Raw genomic sequence first — 13,369 nt, forward strand, 5'->3', positions numbered from 1 at the left:
ATTCCATGGGCTGTATCCTGCCAGGCTCCTCTGTCCACGGGATTCTCTAGGAAAAACACTGCAGTGGGTTATCATTCCCTTATCCAGGGGATCTTCCCGATCCAGGGATTGAACTCAGAATTCCCACTTTGCAGGCAGATTCTTTACCATCTGAGCCACTGGGGAAGACTAATTTAAGTAGGATAAACTAAGACCCTACATGCAGCCCGGGGTTAATTTCCTTGTGACACTTTTTTGCTACTCCACATCCAAAAATGAAGTGTGAGTCACTCAGTTGTGTCCAACTTTTTGTAACCCCATGAACTATAGCCCACCAGGCTCCTCTGTCATGGGGTTTCCCTAGGCAAGAATACTGGAGTGGGTTGCCATTCCCTTCTCCAGGGGATCTTCCTGACCCAGGGATCAAACCTGGGTCTCTTGCATTGCAGGCAGATTCTTTATCATTTTGAGCTATCAAGAAAGTCATTTACTGAAGGGGTGACACAAATCAAAGGCTGAGACCAAAATGGAAGATGCGACATTATATTATATACCAAGGGCACTGCATAGTACTAAATAACAGGAATAAATTAAAAAGTAAATATGTACCCTAGACACCACTGAAAGTACCCAGTACACCAATTCTTTGTCCTAAAATTGCCAATAAATAATTAAGCATGATTGTTCTATTCCTGTATGAACTATATTTCAGTGAACTATAGTATGAAATATAGTATGAAATATAATATGAACTATATTTATATATGAACTAAAAATTGCATTATTTGATGAGCAAAGGGTGTTCGTTTTTTAAGGAATTCCAGCTAACAAATGTACAGTGAATGATAGGATTTTAAAAATCATTCTGTAATTATTGATGAAATAATCAAATCAGGCAACAATCATCAATATATGAAGCCATGAGAAGAAAGGTTGGTGGGGAACTTTAAATGGGAAGTTCAGGCTATCATTATCTGAATCCTCTGATCAGTCTTAGTATCACTCAACCTGGGACAAAGAGCCATTACATGCCTTCTGAGTGGACATATATAGGCCAGTATATACATGAGTAGTATTGTCATGATTTTTTTAGGGAAGCATGAGTAATCTCTAAGTCTGAACTTGGTTATTATAAAATCATAAACACACTGAGTTAGGGTTATCTACTTTCTAGGTGAATTCAAAATTATTATCTCCATTCAAAAAATGGCTTTGAACTGTGGTGCTGGAGAAGACACTTGAGACTCGCTTGGACAGCAAGGAGATCAAATCAGTCAATCCCAAAGGAAATCAACTCTGAATATTCATTGAAAGGACGGATGCTGAAGTGGAAGCTCCAATACTTTGGCCACTTGATACAGAGAGCTGACACATAGGAAAAAACCCTGATGCTGGGAAAGATTGAAGGCAGGAGGAGAAGGGGACAACAGAGGATGAGATGGTTGGATGGCATCACGACTTGATGGACATGAGTTTGAGCAAGCTCTGGGACCTGGTGATGGACTGGGAAGCCTGGTGTGCTGCAGTCCATAGGGTCGCAAAGAGTTGGACACAACTGAGTGACTAAACGCAACAAATTAAAAAAATACTTACTGAGTACCTTTTATATTATAGGCACAGTGCTAGGTTTTGTAGATTCAAAGGTGAAAGGCTGTAAACCCTGTTTTCAAGGGGTCTCCTGAATGACCAAACTCTCCCAATCAATATCAGAAGAAGTAAATGAAATAGTGGAAGCAATGCAAGTTGCCACCTGTTCTTCTGGGATAAACAGGGCAGACTTCAGAGAGGAATGGATGCCAAAGACTAGATATAAATGATGAGCATCTCACCAAGTTGACAATGGAGAAAACACAGTTACATAAAAAATAACAAGCATCAAAAATAAGAGTAGTAAGGAAACGTAGCATATTCACAAAATGTCCAGTGGTCTTGTTTGGCTAAAATAAAGGGGTGCTTGATCTGGTGAGAGGGTGGTAATTTTTCAGGTGATAAGACTTGAAAATTATGTGGAGGTGGGGTTAGATTATGAAGTAGTCTGCAGGTTATATTAAAGATTTTAAATTTTATAATATAGTTGCAAGGCTACCACTGCCTTTTTTTTTAATCAAAAGAGTGGCAGATTTTATTTGTTTATTATTGATATTATCTGGAAGTCGTATGAAAGATGAATTGAAGATAAGAGACAAGGCAACAAGAGTGGAGCCAAACAGAAAAGGGAGGAAGGGAGATTAAGAAGACAAGCTAATGTACAAATTTTAAACACAGTGTGTATCGGCTTTAAAAAAAAAAAATGTGTAGAGAAAACATCTCTCCCAGAGTTTTCTCATCTATTTGGTATGTTGCAATTAAGCAATAAGAATTCCTAGAATATTACTGAAATGTTAAAACCTAGAAATGTCATTATTTCACAACAGAAAGGAAACTGGTCTAGCAGATTCTTCTCTGGTCTGAGAACCAGACTTAGCTTCAGGGTTTATTTACATAAAGAATAAAATTGGGTTATTTGTACTCATCCAGCATGAGGAAAGAAGAGGACATGAGATGCAGTGATATATGGGATGCGCCCTGCATCCTAATGACATCTTTAACGGTACTCTTTTATAGCAGCACACTTGTACCAGCTGCTGAGTGGTTTTACTTATATCCATTTTATCCTGTGCATTTAAATGACACATACCACCAAGTTCCCTATTTTTAGAATATTATTTGGGCCTGTAAATTATACAATATTCTGAAGGACAGTTCTTCAACATCAAATGCAAAGACCAAATGGATAGAAACTCTTTCTTGCACCCAGTGATTTATTTAAGTCTCCACCTGGCTCTTGAATTTTTATTCACTATTTAAATCTGGAAAATATAACAAAACCATGCGTGGTTCTAAAACATGTCCATGGGCAAAGGAAACACACAAATTAATAGAAAGACAATATACACACCTGCATTTCCTATTATAGGAAGCTTTACAATAAACCTGGATATATTTTTCCACCAATGCTATTTCCATCCAAAAATACATTTTAAAACATTTTCTCTCATTTCTTCTTAGTACATTTCTTTGTGGTCCAGGAGAACTATGGAGTAGAGATGATAAGTAAGTGAGGAGAATGAAAGTAAGGCAAGAAAGACTAGCAGTAAAAGCACAAAAGGAGGTGGAGAAATTAGAGAAACTACATGGTTCCTCATGAATACAATGAGGGTGGTTGGAAGCGAATGCCCACAATTTCAACATCTATAAAGAAAAAAATTCCAAAGGAGAGACTTAATCAATGAGTCACTAAACTGGAAAATAATTGGGAAAGTCAGCCAGAGTAAATAAAACGGCCATTACCTTAAAAGGAGACAGATAAAGTACTTAGTCTGTGTGATAAACTACCACACAGCATGAAGGACAAAGGCTGTGGGGCCATAGAGGCCTGAATTTCACCACTTACCAGCAGCCTAACTTGAAGCAAATTTACTCCTCTAGGGTCTGAGAGCTTCATCTGAGCTTTCATCATGGAAATATGAATACCTAACTCAGAACTGTGGTGAGAATCAGATTATACAGTGTTTGGGAAGTATTTTGTGTGCCATTAATGTACTACTAAATGGTAGCTATTAAGCAATGGGTGCTAGCAGTGATTCAGTGGCCTCAGTATAACCCAATAAGACATAAGCAAGTTGTCTTTGCAGGATCTGTTCTAGGACAAGCAAGGTAAATGGAGAAAACTATGTGGAAAAAAACATTAATGTTTATGATTGGGTTAAGACATGAAAACATAGATTATGTATTGGATGAAAAAAGGGAAGTACAACATCTGGCTAGCAAAAGCAAAGTCAGTCTTGTTTTGTGGGACAAATAATCATTATTCCTCTAAGGCTATACAAAAAAGGCATTTTGCCCAGTTGTTCAGGATAATGTCTGATGTTGGTATACATAGTTTCTCACTCATGGCCTACTGGACATTTTTGGAGAAGTTAAACTACCTAAACCATTTTCATTCATCTTTTCCCCTTATTCAATAAATGAGTTAGATATATGAATGAATTAATGAACCAATAGATCAATTAATCATCAATTCCTAGATTAGAAAGTACCACTGAAGTACCATCCATCTTAATATATGGAATAAAGTAGTGTTACTCAAATCACTAGACAAAGTCATAACCGCTAGACATAGCATTCTTCAACAAGCTACTCTGAATAAAAGGAGTTCCAGTTTTCTTTGGCCTATTATTTAAATATGCTGTTTATGTAGGAGACCCGGGTTGGATACTTGGGTTGAGAAGATCCCTGGGAGAAGGAAATGACAATCCACTCCAGTATTCTTGCCTGAAAAGTTCCATGTACAGAGGAGCCTGGCAGAGTCCATGGGGTTACAAAGAGTCTGACACGAATGAGCAACTAACACATTATTTAAGTATGCTACAAGCACCTGCTGCAGGACTGTCCAAAAGGCAAGAAACTTTCACTCCGTGTCTAAAGGTTGCCATTCATTATCTAAAGCTATTCCAACAGCAGAGGTGATCACCCAGCTCAGAGTGACCTGGAAGCCCTCCAGGAATCAATTTCCATTAACAAAGCTTTGCCTGCCTCACAGAGTTTGCTTCTTCTCAAACCTGCCCTGTGCCACTCTGATTAGCAAATCCATTCTTTTTGGTATGAATCTGACCCCAACCTTCAAATTTCCTGCCCTCCTTCCCTGCAAAACATGTAAAATGACTCCATCTGAAATATAGCAGATCGTCCTTCGAAGGCTCTTGGCAATGCCAAATTTGGTTACACTGAATGTCAAATCACAGTACGTCAGGATAGGAAAAGCATTATTGGGCATGCCATCCTGTTCCATCCCATCCGTGTTTTAATAGGGCCACTACCGAATGTGCTAATGACCCAAATGATCTTAAGATAGCTCCCTGTTGTCTGGAGACAATCAAGACAGTGTGTCATTTTATGAGCAGGTGCCCTCCATGGTTGACACTGAGTTGAGGCATTTCTCAACAGTCATAAAGAAAAAATTCCCTACTGCTTGACAGTAATCCACAATGGCAGTCCCAGAACCAACCCTACCACCAACTAGTTCAGTCAATGAAGTAAAGTGACCTGGGCTTTTGTGCCTCAGTGTCTTCATTTATAAAACAGAGATAATAATGACACCTAACTCTAAAGGGTGTGTTGTGGATTAAAAGAGTCGATACATGTAAAACCTTAGAACAGGGCTTGACACAGAGTAAGAACTCTGTAGGAGAAGAGCTGTGAGAAATTTTAAGTTCTCTCTAATTGGAGAGCCACATTTGGATGTAGGGTTACTGCCATTCATGCTCAGTGAATTCTTTGGTTCTGAAGTGCAGCTTACTTAGAAGTTGCAAAACCAAGTCATGTCATCCATAGCTTTAAAAAAATGTGGTAGGGTGGGGAGAAACATGTATTCCCAGAAGAATCTAATAATATAAATATTTATTATCTTCAGGAAAGTTATGTGCCACCAGGGCATACTGACATTCTTTCTATTCATTCACACTGATGGAGCTTGAACTTCCAAACCACAGGCCATCTTGTCCCAAGGTTTTGTTGTCACAGCCCAGAGCTGTGATACTGTTTAATGCTGAAGGCAGGTTTTCCATAAGCCTTAGATATTCGCTCCCAAAGCTTCCTATCTGACTACATGAGAGTTCCCAGCACTTGCTAAACATATACATCCTGAGGTCCATTTCTGAACATTTTGGTTTAGAAAGTCTTGGGATAACAGCTGAGGGATCTGGAAATTCTGAGACATAATCTAGGTTTGAGAATTACTTTCTGCTGTATAGAATAATACTTTTTTTCATTGAAGAAGAAATATAGCCACTTTCTCTGAGAATATTTATTTTCTTCCAACTACACTAATGAGTCTTAGAGTTACCTAGTTTGTTGTGGTTCCAAAGAGACCACTTCCAACACTTCACCCTTGACCACCTGATACATTTAACAAGAAGTCTAGCTATCTTATAGACTGTAGTCAATCTCCACAGTTTCCATGTTTTTCCTCCTAACCTCATAATCACAATTTTTGCAGAACTGGTCTATCTCCAGCTCTGGTGTCACTGTGGGAAAGGAACTGAATGGATCCAGTCAATCTGTGCTGCTTATCTTCTTGGACACAAGAATGGATATACATTAATTTGGACAAAAGTCATGAGATATTTTTTGGATACTTCTAAGAAAGGAGCTTTCTCTCTGTGTCTCTTTCACTCTCATAACTGCCAGAAAAGAATTCTCTGTCCCACCACCAAAAATGAATCACAAAGCCTTTAACATTAGCTTTGATGCTATTGACAGGGATTTTGAAACTTGGAGAGAAACCAGCTTTAGAAAGAAATCTATACTATGGAAAATTAAATACAAAAACAGAAAAGAACTCACATTCCAAGTGACATCACTTGCAACTGGATCAAATTTCACCCAAATCTCACCTTATCATTGAACATTTTAGATACATAAGCCAAAAGATTTCCTCCATTCCTGAAGCTGGTTTGAGTAGACCAAAAGCATTTACTTTACTGATTCATGGCCCATAACAAATAGTTGAAAGCTTCATAATGTTGATCTTGCACTTAACATCACAGTCAATCCAAAAATCCTTGTACTGAAGAACACTAGCCTGTCCTATTCTTACAACTCGCTCAGGTCTGCAACTCCGATCTCTCAACTGCTTGGGTATGTCTCAGAGACAGGGCACCAAACTGTCTTAATTTTTCTCCTACCTTACTGCTTTCTCCTTCTCAGGCTTCTTTGCCAATTCTTCCTCTTCCCTCTGACAACATTCCATTTAGTCCTTAGACCAATTCTCTTCTCTATCCCCACTCACTTTCTCAGTTACTTCATTCAATCCCAATTATGTGTTGATAACTACCAAACATATAACTCCAATCTAGACCTCTTTCCTGAACTCCAGATTCATACGCCATATTCATTTTGCCTACCTAAAGTATATGCTTAGGTGTCTAATAGATACATCAAACTCGGTGCCACGAAACTACTGAACACCTGATCTCCTCCTCTCCTCCACCCCTGGAAATATGCTCTACTTGAAGCCTTCTCCATCTCTGTTGATAACACTCCAGCTTCCGAGTTGTTTGGGTCAAAAGCTTTGGAGGCATCCTTGACCTCTATTTTTCTCACTCTAACATCCAAACTGTCAATTAGTTCTATCAGTCCTACTTTAAAATATATCCAGAATTCAACCACTTCTCACCACTTCCACTGCCACTCCCCTGGGATGAGCCAGTGGGGAATCATCTAACAAGAGTTGCCAGTCAGAGGAATCCTGTATCCTCCAGGAACAGGACTGTCAGGAATGACTTAAGTCAGCAATCCTGCAGCATTCTTTTATTGTCTGGAAGCAGCTGGTCCAAAAGGTGGCTTCAAGGTGAATGGAGTGACAAATTTTAGAATATAGCATCTGAGACAGTCAATTATGATCCTGGCAGCCAGAGATTGGAGAAGTTCATTTTTATGGCCATTATACCATTTTCTTTGTTTGGTTGTTTGTGGGGTTTTTGTTTCTTCATTTGTTCCACCATTACAGACTTATTGCCATCTATATTCTTTACTTGGTTCATTGCTTTGATCATACATTAGCTTCAAAGGCCTATTGACCTGCATGAGAAATTCCTTGTCTAATCCCCAGCCCTGCCAAACCTCACTCCAGAACCAATGAAAAGCAAGGGGGTGAAGGTGAAAGCAATAAGCATCACTCTCTTTTTCTACAGGTGAAAAGGCAGGAGCACAGTACAGTGGGCAGAACGCTGAACTAGATTTTAATCACCCTGCCCCAATTCTTACCTAACTGGCACAAATAAAGTCCAGATAAATAATACAGCCTACTTAAACCCGTTTTCTCACCTGTAAAATGAGGATAATGATATATTTTTTATAAAATAAGGATAATTGCATTTACTTAAACAAATGGATTGCTACCAAGATCAAAATAACTACTATATAAACTAAAGCATCTTGTACAAATATAAGAAAAATTCTATTCAAAAATTCTGTATAAATAGAACAAAGGACTTTTGCCCTGATGAAAGGGTTAAAATAATTTTTTTAGGTTCACATCTTCATTCTTAATGTCTCTCCAAAACTGTTTAGTATCTTGTATTTTTATTTAAGCATATCTGAAAAAAATGTTAAAGTCACATACACATGTTCATCAGTTTCACTCTGGAGAGAATTCCATGTTTCTCTGTGATGCCTACATCAATGTATGTATTGCCACAGGTTTATCTAAACTAAATTTAAACTGAAGATGTCTGCCTACAATTAAATTTTGCAAAGAATAAATAAATGCAATAATAAATAAATAAATGCACTACTATTAATTCTGAATTACCTCCAAAGTCCATCTTAACTGTTCTTAACTGTGGTATACACTTGGGTAAGAAGGCATGTATATGTGAATTTCAGTTCTTCTAGGAGAGAAGAGCATCTGCTATTTATACAGAAGAAAATCAGCCAGAACACTGACTTTAGACATCAGCCAAACAGTTCTTAACTTTTATGGGTTTTAATTATTTCAGAAAAATGACAACTGTTCATATTTGGTGCCTTATTTTAAAACACATACTTATGTAATCAAATATGAGAGTTGAGACTTTTTGAACCTTGATAAGGCACTGAGTGAACTCTCAGGATTTTATATATGGAAAACACAATCCTAAATGACTAGAAAATGATCATACAATTCTCTTTCCAATTAGGTTTATCTTGTAACTTGGTAGAATTAAATAAATCATTAGAAGTATGGGAAGCATATTTCCTAGAAAATCAAAATATACTTCATTTGTTAATTATTTATTTGTAATTTGCCATGTTCCAAAAAGTAATATGTGATGAACCTAAGAGACTAGGTCACTCTGTGCCCTTAAATTCATAAGTTAGGCATTTGTACTAGATAACATTACAGCCTATGTCTAAATTATTGTGAAAGGAGAGGTGAAATAATTTATTTTCTTAAAGAATTTATGTTACAAAATAATTCATCTCAAATAAATGGCAATTTTCACTATTTACAGAAAGTATTCCTTTACACATAATTATTCAGGAATTGGTAAGATGCAGAATTAGAACTTTACTTTTGTAAATCACATCTAAAAGTCAGAATTAGGAAAAGTGAAGCCACCCTAGGTATTATGATTAGACAGAAACTCAATAGAGAGAACTATGCACCTATGAAACTATCAAGAGGGCTAGAGAAATGAAGGTGAAGGTGTTATTTTCAAAAATTCTAGAAGTGAGATGATTAAAGGGATGCTGTGGTCATAACTTGAGCTGTCTGCAGCACCAAAATGAGATGCTCCAAAGTCAAAGAAGATCGTCACTATTCATCTCGGTCAACTACTCACCGCTCTCAATTGAGCCGAGAACAAACCAAAACAGAAAGGAACTGCTAGGTGGTGCCAGGTGCACTTTCAGCCATGACACTTAAGAAATCAAATGGTAATGCTAATAGAATCCTTTCGAGTGGAGGAAATTATGCATTTTCTAGGATGATGGCTCCACTTTCCATAGATGCTTTTGAAAGTTCTACATCCTGTGGAAAACCGTACAACCTGATGTGACCTTGGCAGTAAACAGCTTGCATTGCGTTGAGTGGAAAATCCCGAGTCTTAATCAGACCAGAGCCTGATGATCTTGTCATCTCATCAGGATCATTTGGATTCAATTTATTTGCCTCCTGTCAACTTGTGCTCAGAGATTTCCAAAGTTAGCTTTTGTCAGCTTCACGCCAGGATGCTTTCTCAATCTGCTTTCCCCACATCTCATGATCTCTTTAATATTTCTATACCTGGACCTTTTTGCCCTACTACAAGCTTGACTTTGCTATCTGTTCCAATGTGCGCAGGGATTAAAAAAAAATGCTGATGGCTCAATATTTTGTGTATGCTGTGCAAATTTATGTGTGACAAATCCATCAGGGACTGCAGGCAGGGGATGTGATAAAAATTCTCATTCCTTGAATGTACTAAAGCGGAAAAAGTACCAGAATGTGGCAAATAAGAGAAGCCGCAATAGTTAATTATCATGACACACAGCTCATCTGTAATTAATCCTTTTCTTCAGCAGGATTCTGCAACTGTAGCATAAAAAAAAAAAAAAAAAAACAGGTCAGATGATGCTTTAATTAAGGCTGTACAGTGTTGCTGCTTCTACAGCAACAAGAACTGTTTTTTGTCTATAGGTGTGTGTGAAGCACTACAAATATTTTCTTAACATCTTTACAGATTGCTGTTTAAGCATCTTTGCTAGCATTATGTCTAGAGACAGACTGATTACAATTCAAAGGAGTTTTTCTCTTCTCCTCACACCCATCTTAGGAGCCACTAAAACAATCTAAATGTCATGCCAGTGGGCGGAGACACTCTCACCGAGGAACTAGAAGTGAAACATGAGGTGCCATTGCAATTGGGAATGGCACTGTCTTGAAATTTACAACCCTCTTAACCAGCTACCCAGGCTCAGATCAAGGGCCTGTGGTGTATGCTTGCTTGACAAGATGTGGCTGGTTGTGAATCCACCACTGTCACCCTGAAATATTGATTCCCCAGCTGTGATATTCACAGTACAATGTACAGTGTAAGAAGATAATACAAAAGAAAAGTTTTATGGTCACCCTATTGTGTCTGCAATTCTTTTACAAGTCATTACATTGAATAAGGCTGGCAGTATGACCTAGCTAGATCCCATAACAACAACAATTTAAAAAGGGCTTGTCCTCTGTTTACAAAGATACTGCTATTGCCAGAGCACAGAGTAGAACTGTGACAGAAACTACTGCTCACCCTTATCTGTGTTTTCTTTGGTGAATAGTTGATCACATGTCTCAGATCCACTGCAATTAGTAATGTGATTTGTTCTCACAATAACACCTGAGAAGGAGCAATATGTCACATCTGTGTTACAGCAGTTTAGAATGGTTGTACCTTCTCCACATTCTTTCTTCTATGTTAGTTGATTTCAAAGAATCCAACAGACCTCTTCCAAGCCCTAGAATACATAGGAACTTTATGTGGAAGGCCTGCATTCACCCCATTAACTTGCATTGAACTATGATTTGAGCAAGTAGAGCCACTACTGTGATGAGCCACTAAGATTTGAGAGTTCTTGCAATAGCACTTCACCTATGCCAACTGATACCTGTGCTGTATTATTACATGCAATCAGCCTCCCAAATCTGTGGGTTCCACATCCACCAATTCATTCAACCACAGACTGAATATTCCTCACAAAATTCCAGAAAAGACCAAAAAAAGCAATACTTGAATTTGCCATAAGCAAATTATGGTGCTGGAGAAGACTCTTGAGAGTCCCTTGGACAGCAAGAAGGTCAAATCAATCAATCCTAAAGGACATCAATCCTGAATATTCATTGGAAGGACTGATGCAGAAGCTGAAGCTCCAATACTCTGGCCACCTGATGTGAAGAACTGACTCACTGGAAAAGACCCTGATGCTGGCAAAGATTGAGGGCAGGAGGAGAAGGGGTCAACAGAGGATGAGATGGTTGGATCGCTCAATGGACATGAGTTTGAACAAACTCCGGGAGATCGCGAAACACAGGGAAGCCTGGTATGCTGCGGCCCATGGGGTCACAAAGAGTTGGACATGACTGAGCAACTGAACAACAACAAGCAACTATTTACATAGCATTTGCATTGTGTTAGGTATTATAAGTAATCTAGAGATGATCTGAAGTTTATAGGAGGATGTTCACAGGTTGTATGCAAATACTATGTCATTTTATGTGAGGGACTTGAGTATCTGTGGATTTTGGTGTCTGTGGGATGGCGAGAGTCCTGGAACCAATCTCCCACAGATACCAAGTGAAGACTATTTATAATATCTCCCCAGTTTCTCTTGTGGTTTGTAATATGTATTTGTGGGACACCTGAATGAGTACCAGGATCTGGTGAGACTTTTGTAGCACAGTTTGTGTGAATAGCATTTTTCTCTACACTGTAGCAAAATAACTACACTGGTCTTAAAAACCTTAGTCTTCCCTTGACCAAAGTAATCACTTTGAACAATCTACCCAAGAAGTGACCAAGACCTGTCATTAGACAGTCTACTTCTAAATTCTAGGAAAAATACCTAGCTCAGCACTGTAGACTTTAATACATTTACAGGTAAAATATGCTGCTCTATGCAGGTTACAGAGTAACCAGAGAAAGTCTACCCTTGTTTGGAGAGAGGACTCTGGAGACAGCCATTATAGGTCTGTCACCCTGCATTGCATACAGAGAGTGAATGGTCATCCTTCCATCATAAATTGCATAAATTTTAAAAGGCATATTGACTTCCTCCCACCTTACTTGATGGAATGATGTATCTACAAACTATACAGCATTTGATAGGCAAGAGGGTAGGGATTTTGCTTAGCGTAGCTTATAAGCAAGGGGATTTGACTACTGCTTGCCCCAAGAATATTATACTATTCTCCTTAGCAGAGATCCCTGAGGTTCTGATGAATGATTCTCTGAGATCATATTTCTGAAGCTCTCAAACAGGTCTGGCTGCTTCTGGACACATAAATACACAGTAAACAACAGCCTTCTAGAGAGACAGGGGTGGGGGTGAGGCATTGGAGGGATGGGAATAATGAGGAATAGATATTAAAGCCTGGATCCTTTGCATTTCATCTCCCCAAAAGACTAAATTAAGCCAAGGTAACTCTTGACACGGAGAAGGCAAAGGCACCCCACTCCAGTACTCTTGCCTGGAAAATCCCATGGACAGAGGAGCCTGGTAGGCGGCAGTCCATGGGGTTGCTAAGAGTCGGACACAACTGAGCAACTTCACTTTCATTTTTCACTTTCATGCATTGGAGAAGGAAATGGCAACCCACTCCAGTGTTCTTGCCTGGAGAATCCCAGGGACAGGGGAGCCTGGTGGGCTGCCGTCTATGGGGCCGCACAGAGTTAGACATGACTAAGGTGACTTAGCAGCAGCAGCAGCAGCAACTCTTGAAAGATTATTCCCACTTTTGCACTCTTTTATTGTGCACAGTGATAATCACATCAAGGCCATTACTTTCCTTTGAAAGCAATTGGCACTCTGGGACATAAAAATTTAAGCAGCCTCTCAATTCTTTGCCTTAGATCTCATAATAAGAGGGAGGCTGCACTGGTTTTGGAAATAATCAGAGAAGCAAAAAGCCAGAAATAGTCCTTCCCTTCTATACCCACTCCACCCCACTAGGCCCAGCACTGGACTTCAGCGGAAGCTGGCACAGGCAAGAGGCAACTGCCTTCACTGAGAAAGTAAATGCAGTTATGTTTCTTAGAAGATGTACTGACTCTATTAAGAAATTGGAGCCACTTTACCATTCGCTTCCCTGAGAGTTATGTGGTCTGCTTAGTATGCACAGAAC

Source organism: Dama dama, chromosome 13 (genome assembly GCF_033118175.1).
Source record: "Dama dama isolate Ldn47 chromosome 13, ASM3311817v1, whole genome shotgun sequence".
NCBI classification, from domain to species: Eukaryota; Metazoa; Chordata; class Mammalia; order Artiodactyla; family Cervidae; genus Dama; species Dama dama.